Source organism: Hemitrygon akajei, chromosome 12, assembly GCF_048418815.1.
Source record: "Hemitrygon akajei chromosome 12, sHemAka1.3, whole genome shotgun sequence".
Classification (NCBI taxonomy): Eukaryota; Metazoa; Chordata; class Chondrichthyes; order Myliobatiformes; family Dasyatidae; genus Hemitrygon; species Hemitrygon akajei.
The window spans coordinates 92,860,950-92,872,876 of NC_133135.1; the positions used below are offsets into that span (position 1 = coordinate 92,860,950).

The window sequence follows — 11,927 nt, forward strand, 5'->3', positions numbered from 1 at the left end:
TTGCTGTGATGATTGTATGCTCTAGTATCAATTGTTTGGTGACAATAAAAGTAAAGTAAGTAAATAAGAAAGTAATCTCTAGATCAGTCTTTAAGTAGAAGTAGAACAACCTCTGCAACTGGTCTAGGTCTGGAATAGAACATGATAATAGTCTGACATTGTTAGGTCAATTAATATCTTAGAAAACAAACATTGTACTGAAATTTTGTTGTCATCTGCAGAAGTTAAAAAAAATAACTTTGTGCACTCAGCAAATTAATTCATACAAGCTGCAGTTTACTGTACTTGGTTAGAATCACGTCAAAACAAATTGCCAATTTGTCAGCAATATCTCAATCCCAATTATCACTGATACGACAGATGTGGCTGGGTTCAGTTCTAATGTTTTGGCATTACCCTTTTTACACTTATCTCTGAAAACATAAATACACCTGTTGCAGCTGGCAGTCTTCCACAGGGAGGGCACAGGACTCCAAACTTCTGGGAAGCGCAGTCTGGTGAACCTGTCAAGCAGTGGATTGTAACATACCAGAAAATCTCTCTCTGTTACTATAAAAATCAGGTCCTTGTGAACAGCAGCGGCCTGCAAAGGTGAGGAGATATGACTTTAACTGGCATGTCCAGGAATGCCTGTCAAAACACTGAATGAAACGAGATGGTTTAGTAAAGAAGTCCAGGCCATTCTCTTCCCCACCCAGTGGACAGATAGTTCCATTAAGGTTAACACCAGCAGCACAAGACACTACAGTCTCCAACTGATTCGTTTCAACCCACACATTATCACAGACCACATATCAATGACAGCACTGGAAGGTTTTTCCCACCTGAAGGGTTTTCCCACCCAATGAATAAATGGCATCTTCACTTGGGACAGATACAAGCATGTGCTGAAGACGATCTCTTGGCAGTGATGAGCATTGTTCCCAGTCCATTGTCTCCATGTTGTACTTCCCCATCCATCATGGGATGGGGCCACCTACAGCATACAGGTCACTTCCATGCTTGCATGCAGCAGTAATCTGCTGGCGCAGTTGATTTTGCCCTTGCATGCAGCAGTAATCTGCTGGCGCAGTTGATTTTGTCCTTGCATGCAGCAGTAATCTGCTGGCGCAGTTGATTTTGACACTGATAGCCTCATTATCACAGTGCAAAGACATTGCCAGTGAGTGTGTCCAAGTGTCTTCTTTACCAATCAGGTAAATATGGACAATTTCAACAATTTCCTTTAAACTGGATACCAGGTTCTCAACGTATTGTGCTTGTTTTTTCTTGTCATGACCAATCCAGGTTTCTATTGTTTTGGCTGGTTTCTGAGAGCGGGGAACGCCATGTAGGACATGAAGGTGTCTTAGGTCTTGAAGTGAATCCCTCCAAGCTTCCCATATGCTTAGCTTGTCTTCTGGTAGTGGAGTGTCCCAGTCGGAGAGCTCGGAGGTAAGTTATCTGAGGAGGGCTCTCCCCTGGATCATAACCAGAGCTAGTAAACTCAGGGGATTGAAAACATTGTTGACAGTGGAGAAAGCTCCAAGGCGGGTGAATGGTTTGTTCGTGGTCGGCACGGAGAACGTGTATGTGTCAGTTGTGATCTCCCAAAGGAGACCCAAACTCCTTTGTATGGGTATAGTTTCTCCACCTAGATCTAGGTCCTTGATCGCTGGAGCACAGTCATCAGGTGGGAAGGCCTCCATGACTGCCTGCTCTTTGTTGTTTGGCAAGTGCTGGCATGGTTCTCTGAACGGTAGTGGGGCAACCCAATTGTTTACTTCATCCCTATAGACCTTGCTGTCCATTATTTTTAAGAAGATGGTGTCTTTCACTGATGGAACTAATTGTCATGCTCAGTTTGGATGAAGACTAACTGTCTCAGTGTCTTCTCAGTTCCTTTACTATGCTTGTGCCTTTGTTTTGCTTCTTTGATGCACATAACACTTGTGGAGGGCTGAAAAATTGAATGGCGGCCACTCTCTAGCATATTAGTCTTGAGCATGTTAACTGTTGGTTTGTGTACTTTGCCAGGGCACACCTCCCCTATCACCATCCAGCCCAGATTCAGGCGTTGGGCGAAGGGGACATCATGGGGTCCATTGACCTGCTGCCTGACCTTGTGCACCCTAAGAATGCCTCTTCCGAGTAGCAGGAGTATTTCTGTTTCTGGATCCAGTTCTGGGATGTGCTTGGCAATGTGGTGGAGATACAGCTGGTGTAGTATTGTGTTTGGCATCGGAATCTCGGATCGGTTATTCAAGATCTTGTTGCACTCCAAGAGTGGAGGGAGACAGATGACAACTTTACCATCCAGTGACTTGAGCTGGAAGCCTTCTGCCTTCCTGCCAAATGTTTTTGCGATCCAGAGCAAGTTCTGAGGTAGTATGGGAATGGATTACTCTCTACACTGAACAACTCAAAGAACTCTGGTCTGACTAGTGAGTGGTTGCTCTGGTTGTCCAGAATTACATAGGCTTTGATGGCCTTGTATTTGGTTCCCTTAGGGTATACCTTAGTGAGGCAGATCTTTGAGAACAAACCGCAAACTTCTGTGCAGCTCAAGCTGACAATAGTTGTATCAGGGTGATCCTCTCCCTCCCTGCCGTCCTCTTGTAAGGGTGAAGGAGCCTTGCCAGTTTGCGGTGACAGGCCAGGATGCATGGCCCCATCGTGATTAGTGCTGTTGCATTCCAAGCACTTTACCTGGAACATTCAGTCTTTGGCGAGGTAGGAGGTAGAGGAGCAGCACTTAAAACATATTCTTTTTTCCTTGAGAAAGGCCTTTCTTTCATCAAAGGGTTTGTTTCTAAACATTCTGCATTTTTGAGGGATTGGAGTTTGTTGTGCAATGGACAATTCTTACTAGGGTCATCGTTGGTTGTGGAGACTTTGGTTTTATGCACTGAGACGGGTTTATTGATGTTAAAATTGTTCAAAGTGGATTTGACTGGCTTGGTGTGAGTTGTGGTGCTACCTTGATTCATGAAGCTAGGGTCATTTCGCTTCTTTGCCTCCCTGCACGCAAACCTACTAAAATAATTAAAGGGAGGGAATCAACCACCATTCTCTTCCTTGTACTCTGAGCCAACTTTCCTGCAGCCCAAATGGAAGTTTGTCCACAATTGGTCCAATTCCATGTGAAGTATCTAGATACGACAAGCCAGTTAAATAGCCGTCTTCTTTAGCACCTTCAGTCTCCATGAATAAATTTCCGTGTTCTCGTAATTTAGTGTGGTCCTTGGTTGACACCCTAGGAAAATTGTCCAGCCATTGAAATAGCGCCCTTTCAATAATTTCAGGGGCCACATAGCACTCCCGAAGTCTCTCCCATGCTTTGCGTAAGGCTAGCTTGGGGTCGTTGACATACACTGAGTGTATGTGTTTCACCTGTTCACTTGATTCCTTTCCCAGCCATTTAGTCATAAGGTCCAACTCTTGGGTTGCTGTGAGCTGGACTCCACCAGCTGCACCAGTGAATGAGGAGTGCCATGCACAGTAATTTTCAGGCTTATCATCATACTAGAACAGCCCTGAATTGACGAAGTCTCGTCATGCTAAATACTGTGACAAGGGTTCTGCTGCAGGTGGCGTGCTAGCTGGGGGAATATGTTGGGGGGCATATGACTGAGTGTGTACGTTCATGATGAGATTTGATGTGACTTCAGCCTTTGTCTCTGCTCTTGCCGGATCTGGTAAGTTTGGTGTTGGAAAGTATTTGTAGTCAGCCCTTTCATACTTGAGTTTGTTGTAAGGTTGCAATTGTGAGTTATCTTCCCAAGGTGGACATGATACAACGAAGCTTTCCCATGATTTCACATGAGATAGGACACCAACAGGCAAGTATGGAGAGGGAGAATGAATCTGCAGGTCAATTTGAGATTGGACATATTCGCCGGTGCGTTCCAATTTGGCCCTTTCTGATATAGATTTTCCCATTTCATCTAGAACATGCATTTCTTCAGCGTTCTCTAACACTTGTTCTTCCACCATTGCTGCATCAGCTTCTCGTTGTAGTGTCAGCACTTCTAACTCTGTATCTATTCTTGCCTTTTCCAACTAGTTTTCTGCTTCTCTGGTAGCCTTTTCCATCTGGTTTTCCACTTCTCTGGAAGCTTTTTCCATTTTCAGTTTTGTTTCTTGGTTAGTGTATGATGCTCGCACTTGGCGGCTTCTGCTTTAGCTCTTACGAAGGCAGCCACACTTGCCAAAGTCCTACTGCTCTTGGCTCTGGATGCAAATGACTTGGTGCTTGATCATCGTACCACTTGTCGAAACATCTAATGATTGTGCCTTTTCACTGTAGTGTTCTCATGCAGTGTGTTGAAACTCTGACTAAAAAACCAAGTTAAACCAGAGCCAATGAAGACAGAATCGCAGTAAGATTAACTGTTTACTTCACTCTTCTACATTAACATCATATGGTGAAAACTGTTGATAAAATAATACAAAACATATGCAGTGTCTGTTTCATTCTTGAGACCACATTTGCAACTGTTACGTATCCCGTAACTGGATCACTTACCAGCAAAGATAGAGAGGCCCGTTGAAGTCTGATGGCACTATTTTTTTAGAAGTTTTTATTTATAAAGGGGCACAAAAATAAGGTTAATACAAACATTCAGATAACATAGGTCGTCAATACTCAATCTAAAGCGCAGGTATAGTAATAATCAATAAGAAATAAGCTCAATCGTTGTCTAGGGGTAATATATATTGTCCGATGTAAATATAAAAGTCTCTCGAGGTCACTGCAGTTCCACCAGCTGCCGTCTTTTGGGTGTCGCGGTGGTGCACTTTGTTGGAGAGAGAGAGATAGGTATAGAATGGAACAGTTACCCGGCGGGTTTTTCCAACCTTTATGAGTTCGATCCGTCGGAGTCTCGTTGGGGAGTGGCCGTTCACTTGTGGCCTCTCCTGTAGCTAAAGCCGTTCTTCCGTGGTGAGGTCGCCAATCCCAGGCAAGGAAAAGACGCACACGAACCCCCTCCCCCGGCTGTCGCTATTAAACGCTGTCACAGGATTTCTAGCGTGTCTTCTGGTGCGTCTTTACAACCCCTCTTTTATCTGAACTCACGGGGTCTCAGATGTCAATCAGGTTGGGATGATGCAATCTCTCTCCGTCTCTCCACCCACGTTGCCCTGAGGGTATACATGTAGTACAGTTCCTAATTCACAAAGGTGTCTCCAAGAGACAATGACCACAGTCGCCATCTTTTGCCTCGCCGTGAAACGAGGGACACCGCACGTATCTTTCTTTCCTCTTGGGTCATTGACCCCCCCCCCCCCTTCACTAGGGCTCTTGCGATTCTCACAAAGGAGGGGGCTGGGATCATAACACAACATAAATACTTGTAAAAATAAAACTATAACAAAGGAGTCTCATCAAAGGTACAACATATAGGCAGAATCTCCTTAAGCATTTACGTAGTGGATTGATCATCAAAGGTTTTAAGTAGACTCCAATGCAATTTTTCCACCAATACCTTCAATAGCACAAGAAAATAAACCTCATTAACCATTGTTTCCTTTAACAGTATCCACATTAATATTTTTACTTCAACATAGCTACTGTAATATGAATTTATGGTGTTGCTTCTATAATGTTTCTTTGTGGGTAGAAATGGAGCTTTTCACATTCATGCTGCACATGTGGGCCCCCACCTTCCTCTTTCTCCAAACTGGAAGTTACCCACAAGATGCGGCAAAACTGGAGGTGACTTCATCTCATGCCGCGATATACCATAGACAATGAATTTTAGCTTAGTAATGTAGTTATCAACCTTTAATTTTAACTAGAAAATAGTTACAAACAAATTATTTAAAGCAGAAATTTAATAAAGTTAAATAAATGACTTAAAGGCAACATAAGCAGCTTTCTGTAGTTGCTCCTATTTTACTTACTTTACTGTCCAACCTGTTTTGAAACCTTACTTTTAAACATGGTATTGTTTTACTATGATTACAAGGGGTGCCACAGTACTAAAGAAGAAGATCCTCCTGCATCTTTGGAATCTATTATGGAGCTGCTTCAAAAACACAGAAAAGAATCTTCTGCTGAAATTAAACAAATAGATGCAAAATTGTATTCTATTCAAAAAACCTTAACTGAACATGATAAACGAATAGAAAAGAATGAAGCAAATCTGATGATTATGAATGTGAAAATTGATGACCTGAAAAATCTTTGTGAAAAACAATCAATGTCTAATGAAAAGTTAAGACTGAAGATTATCAATTTAGAAAATGGAAGCAGAAGAAATAACCTACAAATTCTAGCCCTTGAAGAGTTAATGGAAGGTGATCAGCCTACAGAATTCTTTGCAAGCTTTTTGGCACAATTATTTCCTAAAATTTTCCCGTCTTTACCTATGATTGATCGAGCTCATAGATCACCTGTGCCCAGACCAGCTCCAGGAGCTAGAACCAGATCAGTAATAATCTGTTTTCATGAATTTCAAACAAAGGAACTTTTAATTTGTGAATCCCATTGAAGAAGAATGATTGATTATAAAGGCCAGAAGATTAGAACCGTCGAGGATTTTTCACCTGAGGTCATGAATGAGCGTGCTAAGTTCAGAAAGGTTATGTTGGAACTTCTTAACAAAGGTTTCAAGCTTTCTCTTCGTTATCCTGCTTGGCTCAGAATTATACTGAGGGATGGCTCTAAGGAATGGTTCCTTTCAACTGAAGAAGCTCAGGAATTCTTAGAATCAGAAGATTAACTGTTCAGTATCTTCCTATATGAATAATTGCTTCCTTTACTTTTGGTAAACCTTTGTAGCTAACTCTCTTTTTGAACCTTTTAATGCTTTACTTCAAGAACTTCAAGAATGGTTGTGTTGTGGATAGTGTCGAGGATTGTCGAAGATTGCAGAGAGACATTGATAGGATGCAGAAGTGGGCTGAGAAGTGGCAGATGGAGTTCAACACGTAGAAGTGTGAGGTGGTACACTTTGGAAGGACAAACTCCAAGGCAGAGTACAAAGTAAATGGCAGGATACTTGGTAGTGTGGAGGAGCAGAGGGATCTGGGGGTACATGTCCACTGATCCCTGAAAGTTGCCTCACAGGTAGATAGGGTAGTTAAGGAAGCTTATGGGGTGTTAGCTTTCATAAATCGAGATACTGTATAGAGTTTAAGAGTCATGAGGTAATGATGCAGCTCTATAAAACTCTGTTTAGGAGTACTGTGTCCAGTTCTGGTCACCTCACTATAGGAAGGATGTGGAAGCATTGGAAAGGGTACAGAGGAGATTTACCAGGATGCTGCCTGGTTTAGAGAGTATGCATTATGATAAGAGATTAAGGGAGCTAGGACTTTACTCTTTGGAGAGAAGGAGGATGAGAGGAGACATGATAGAGGTATACAAGATATTAAGAGGAATAGATAGAGTGGACAGCCAGTGCATCTTGCCCAGGGCACCACTACAAGAGGACATGGCTTTAAGGTAAGGGGTGGGAAGTTCAAAGGGGATATTAGAGAAAGGTTTTTTACTCAGAGAGTGGTTGGTGCATGGAATGCACTGCCTGAGTCAGTGGTGAAGGCAGATACATTAGTGAAATTTAAGAGACTACTAGACAGGTATATAGAGGAATTTAAGGTAGGGGGATATATGGGAGGCAGGGTTTAAGGGTTGGCACAACATTGTGGGCTGAAGGGCCTGTACTGTACTATTCTATGTTCTTTGCTCTATGTTAATGAGCTAATACCTTGTGTGTTCATATGTTTTGAATTTTGATAGGTTTTTTATTATTTTATATTATACTTATTCTTCTTGAGGTTTTTCTCTATCAATATGGCTTAGTATGGGTATTTTTCATTTTATCATTTTGAAACTGTAATAATTAATCTATATTTGTTCTTGTTGCAAGGGTTAAGCTTTATCTCTGTCTGGTGCTTTGTCTAGGCTGGAATGCAGCTAACCTTGAAATCAATTTGGAGCCAAACCAGTAGGTTTTTTTCGGGGGATGTTGTTATTAGTTGTAGCTGTCGGCTATCTGTTGGTTAGACTTCTGACTTTGGGAGGAAGGAGGGGGGATGGTTTTTTTTTCTGGAAGCTGTTTTGGACTCTCAGCCAAATCTGTTGCTTGGTTACCCTATCTCAAGGTTCTTTGTTTGGTTTTAATATTGTTACGAATGAGGAGCAACTCTGATGGGCAGAAGGGTACAGAATCGCCAATGCCCGCCCCCCCCCCTTTTGAGAATTGCAAGCTCGCTATTATTTCGGGGCTGATACCCAGGAAATGAGAGAGATACACATCATGTCAGTAATGAGAGAGAGACAACGCCAGAATACACAAAGGTGGAATAATTCCTATTGACAAAAAGAGAGATTACTGCTATTGTCTCTTGGAGAAGGAATTGTGTATTGAGTACTGTTCTATTCATTGAAACCCCTCAGGGGGCAACCAGAGTGGTCTGGTTGATGTGTTGCATCATCCCAGCCTGATTGACATCTGAGACCCCGTGAGTGGGGATAAAAGTAGGGTCTGGGGAACACCCCTCAGACGCACCAGGAGAGACGCTACAAGACCGGTGGGGGCTTGTGTGTGTGTCCACCCTTGCCTGGGTGATGAGTCCTCCATGGAACGGTCTAGCTAAAAGACGGAGGGGTCATATGTGAATGGCCACAATAACAACGCATCGAAGGATCGAAATCATAAAAAGCGAGTCCTCCACGGAATGGTCTAGCTAAAGGACGGAGACTGATCAAGATTGTAAAAGGAAAGTCGGCAAGTTACTCTCTCTCTCTCTCTCTCTCTCTCTCTCTCCAACAATTGCAACACAGTGAACAACAACTACTGCAGCCTGTATGAACTGAACTGAACTTTATACTTCCATTGGACAATTCATTATCCCCTAGACAATGATAGAGCTTATTTCTTATTGATTATTATTATACCCGCACTTTTAGGTTTAGTATTGATGACGTATATTATCTGTATATTTGCATTGATATTATTTTTGTGTATTTTTACTAATAAATACTGTTAAAAATAGTATCATCAAACTTCAATGGATACTCCTATCTTTGCTGGTAAGACACCCAGTTATGGGGCTCGTAACAACTTGGGGCCTCGTCTCGAGATTTGATACCAAATTGGAGGGCCAGTAAATCGGGCTTTTAAGTCCAGACTTGGATCTGGTTGCGTGGGTAACCAGACGGGAAACCAGCAAAGATGGACATAGACGAATTTACAAAAAACCCGACTCCGGAGGCGCTAGAGGATGCCACAAAGTCGGACTTGGTAAATATTGCGAAAAGATTAAAACTCACAGAGGTGAAGTCGTCAATGAAAAAGTGGGAGATACAGAAGGCCATAGCTCAGTATTATGTTAATAAGGAGGTGTTTTCGGCTGAGGTAGTGGAACCTACCCCTGAAAAGGTACCAGCTAGTGGGATGGTTCAATTAGAGTTGGAAAAATTGAGGCTAGACATGGAAGAAAAGCAGAGAGAGCATGAAACTAGGTTAAAACAGCTGGAAGCAGCTGAAAAGGAGAAGGAAAGAGCTGAAAAACAGAGGGGGTATGAGGAGAAGGAGAAGCAGAGGCAGCATGAGCTGGACATGGAGAAGTTAAGGCAAGAGTGAAGAGCTCAAGGGGCAGACAGAGAGGAGAGGTTTAATGTTAGTAGGGAGTTTAGGTTAGTACCTCAGTTCAAGGAGACGGATGTTGATAGTTATTTCTTGCATTTTGAAAAGGTGGCAGTGATCAGTGGGTGGCATGGTTACAAAGTGTGTTAAAAGGGAAGGCACAACGGGCATATGCGGCATTGTCTGTGGAGGAGGAGGAGTATGAGAATTACGAGGAAGTAAAACAGGCCATTCTTTGGGCCTACGAATTGGTACCTGAGGCCTATAGACAAAAGTTCAGAGATTTAAAGAAAGTGTGGAATTAGACGTATGCAGAGTTTGCCTATGAGAAGGGTGTGCTCTTGGATCGTTGGTGCACAGCAGAAAGGGTGGAAGAGGATTTTCGACGTTTCAGGGAGTTAATTCTGATTGAGGAATTTAAAGGTTGTGTTTCGGATGATATCCGGATGTATTTGAACGAGAAGCCGAATAAGTCCATATCCAAATTTGCCAGGTTTGCAGATGAATATGCCCTAACCCACAAGACAAAGTTTTCCTCGAATAAGAGTTACCAGAAAGACCGTAGGAATGGTAGAGAAAGCCCGCCGGCTGAGGCAGAAATTCAGCCGGGAGCTAGTGGTAAAAGTAAGGAGGAAGAAAGGCAAGATGGCAGGAGGGTTCTTGGCTTGACCTGTTTTAATTGTGGAAAGGTGGGTCATATTGCATCTAAGTGCTTTGCTCCGATGAAGGAGACAGGAAAAGGGAAAGCAGCAGTCCCTACAGGATGTATTGTGTCGATCAGCAAATCGACGAGAAAGCCCCAGGTAGATAGAATACAAGAGGGGCATGAGAAATTTATTTCAGAAGGGACCGGTGTCTGTGAAAGAGGGAGAAACACCAGTTCCAGTGCAGATCTGGAGAGATACTGGAGCTGAGCAGTCATTGATTCTCAGTAAGATACTAGATTTTGGTCCTGAGATGGGAGAGGTAGTTTTGAGAGGTATAGGAAAAGGGACAGAAGCTGTGCCTTTACATAGGATCATTATAAATTGTGATCTGGTATCTGGACCAGTTGAAATAGGGGTGCGATCAGAATTCCCGAAAGAAGGCGTGGATGTCCTTCTTGGTAATGATTTAGCCAGTGGTGAGGTTTGGTCAGCAATGAAACTGACGAGCCAGCCTGTAACTGTTGAGGACCCGCCCCTAGGTTCCAAGATCTATCCCGCATGCGTGACCACTTGCAGCATGTCGAGAAAGGCAGCTGAGACAGAGAGCAGTTTAAATCAGTCCAGTGTCGATTTGGCTGAGACGTTTTTACTGACCCTGTACCAAGAGGGGTTAGAGGGTGGTAAAATGGAGAATAGGGAGGTGAAAGAGAGTAAAGGAGAGGAGGTAGACCTACCCTTAGTCAGGAGGAAATTTATAGAGGCACGGAGTAAAAATAAGAAACAGATAAGGCTGTTAGAAGGTCCAGGGTTGGACATGGATGATCTGTCTGGCTTGACAGAACTGTTTGAAGAAGTTGAAGAATTTAAATGTGTTCCTGATAATGAAATAAGGGCAGTCCTAGATGAAAAGGATGCCATTACCTTGAAGGAGTCTGCTGGGTTGGCAGATGAGGTTGTTTCAGCCCGCAGGGTTGAGTTTACTCTGGAAGGGAGTTGCCCAGAGAGTAACTGGGAGGATCAGGGGAACTTAGAATTTGAAAAGGGGACAGGTATTGAAAGCCTGGAAGAGGCAGATGTCCCGTTTGAGTGTATTCAAGATATGGATGCACATGGTACTGAACCTAGTAATGAAACTCAGGAAAAGTCTGAGGTATCTGATTTGGTTGAAAAGGAACGCAGTCCTTTTGGGTCAGATGGACTTGGTTCAGTGAAGAAAGGGTTAACCTCGGTACTAGTGGGAAGTGAGAATTCCCAGTTGTTTGTGTTCGAAGGTGTGTTAAAAGTTAGTGTGGAGATAAAAGGTGGTGATGTGGATATTATTATTGAAGGAGAAGGGAAAAGTGTAGCTCCTAAATTGAATGAAGAAAATTTACAGTCTGGATTGGTTTCAGAAGCAGTAACCAGGCTGAAGGAACAATGGCTTGTTAACAAGGTGCCTGCGAATCAGTTACAGTTTGATTTGCAATGTAAAGGTACCCCACTCGCTAATGTTATTCAAGGGTGTGCTCTGAAGAGGCAGAATTTGAAATGTTGTTTGGACAAAGAGGGATTGCTTGCAGATATTAAACTGAAAACTAATAGAGGGAAGGGTCCTGAAGATAAAACTAACGACTTGCTTAAAAATAAAGAATTGTGTGGAAGTTCAGAAGATGGGCTAAGTTTGGAAAACATTGTTGATAAAATAACTTCTATGAAAGCAGTA

General features: G+C 42.8%; 1 pseudogene; it reads right to left on the minus strand.

Moving 5' to 3' along the window:
- Positions 1-295: 295 nt before the first annotated feature.
- LOC140736640 (kelch repeat and BTB domain-containing protein 4 pseudogene) lies at positions 296-2,969 on the minus strand (annotated as a pseudogene).
- Between the last annotated feature and the right edge of the window lie 8,958 nt (positions 2,970-11,927).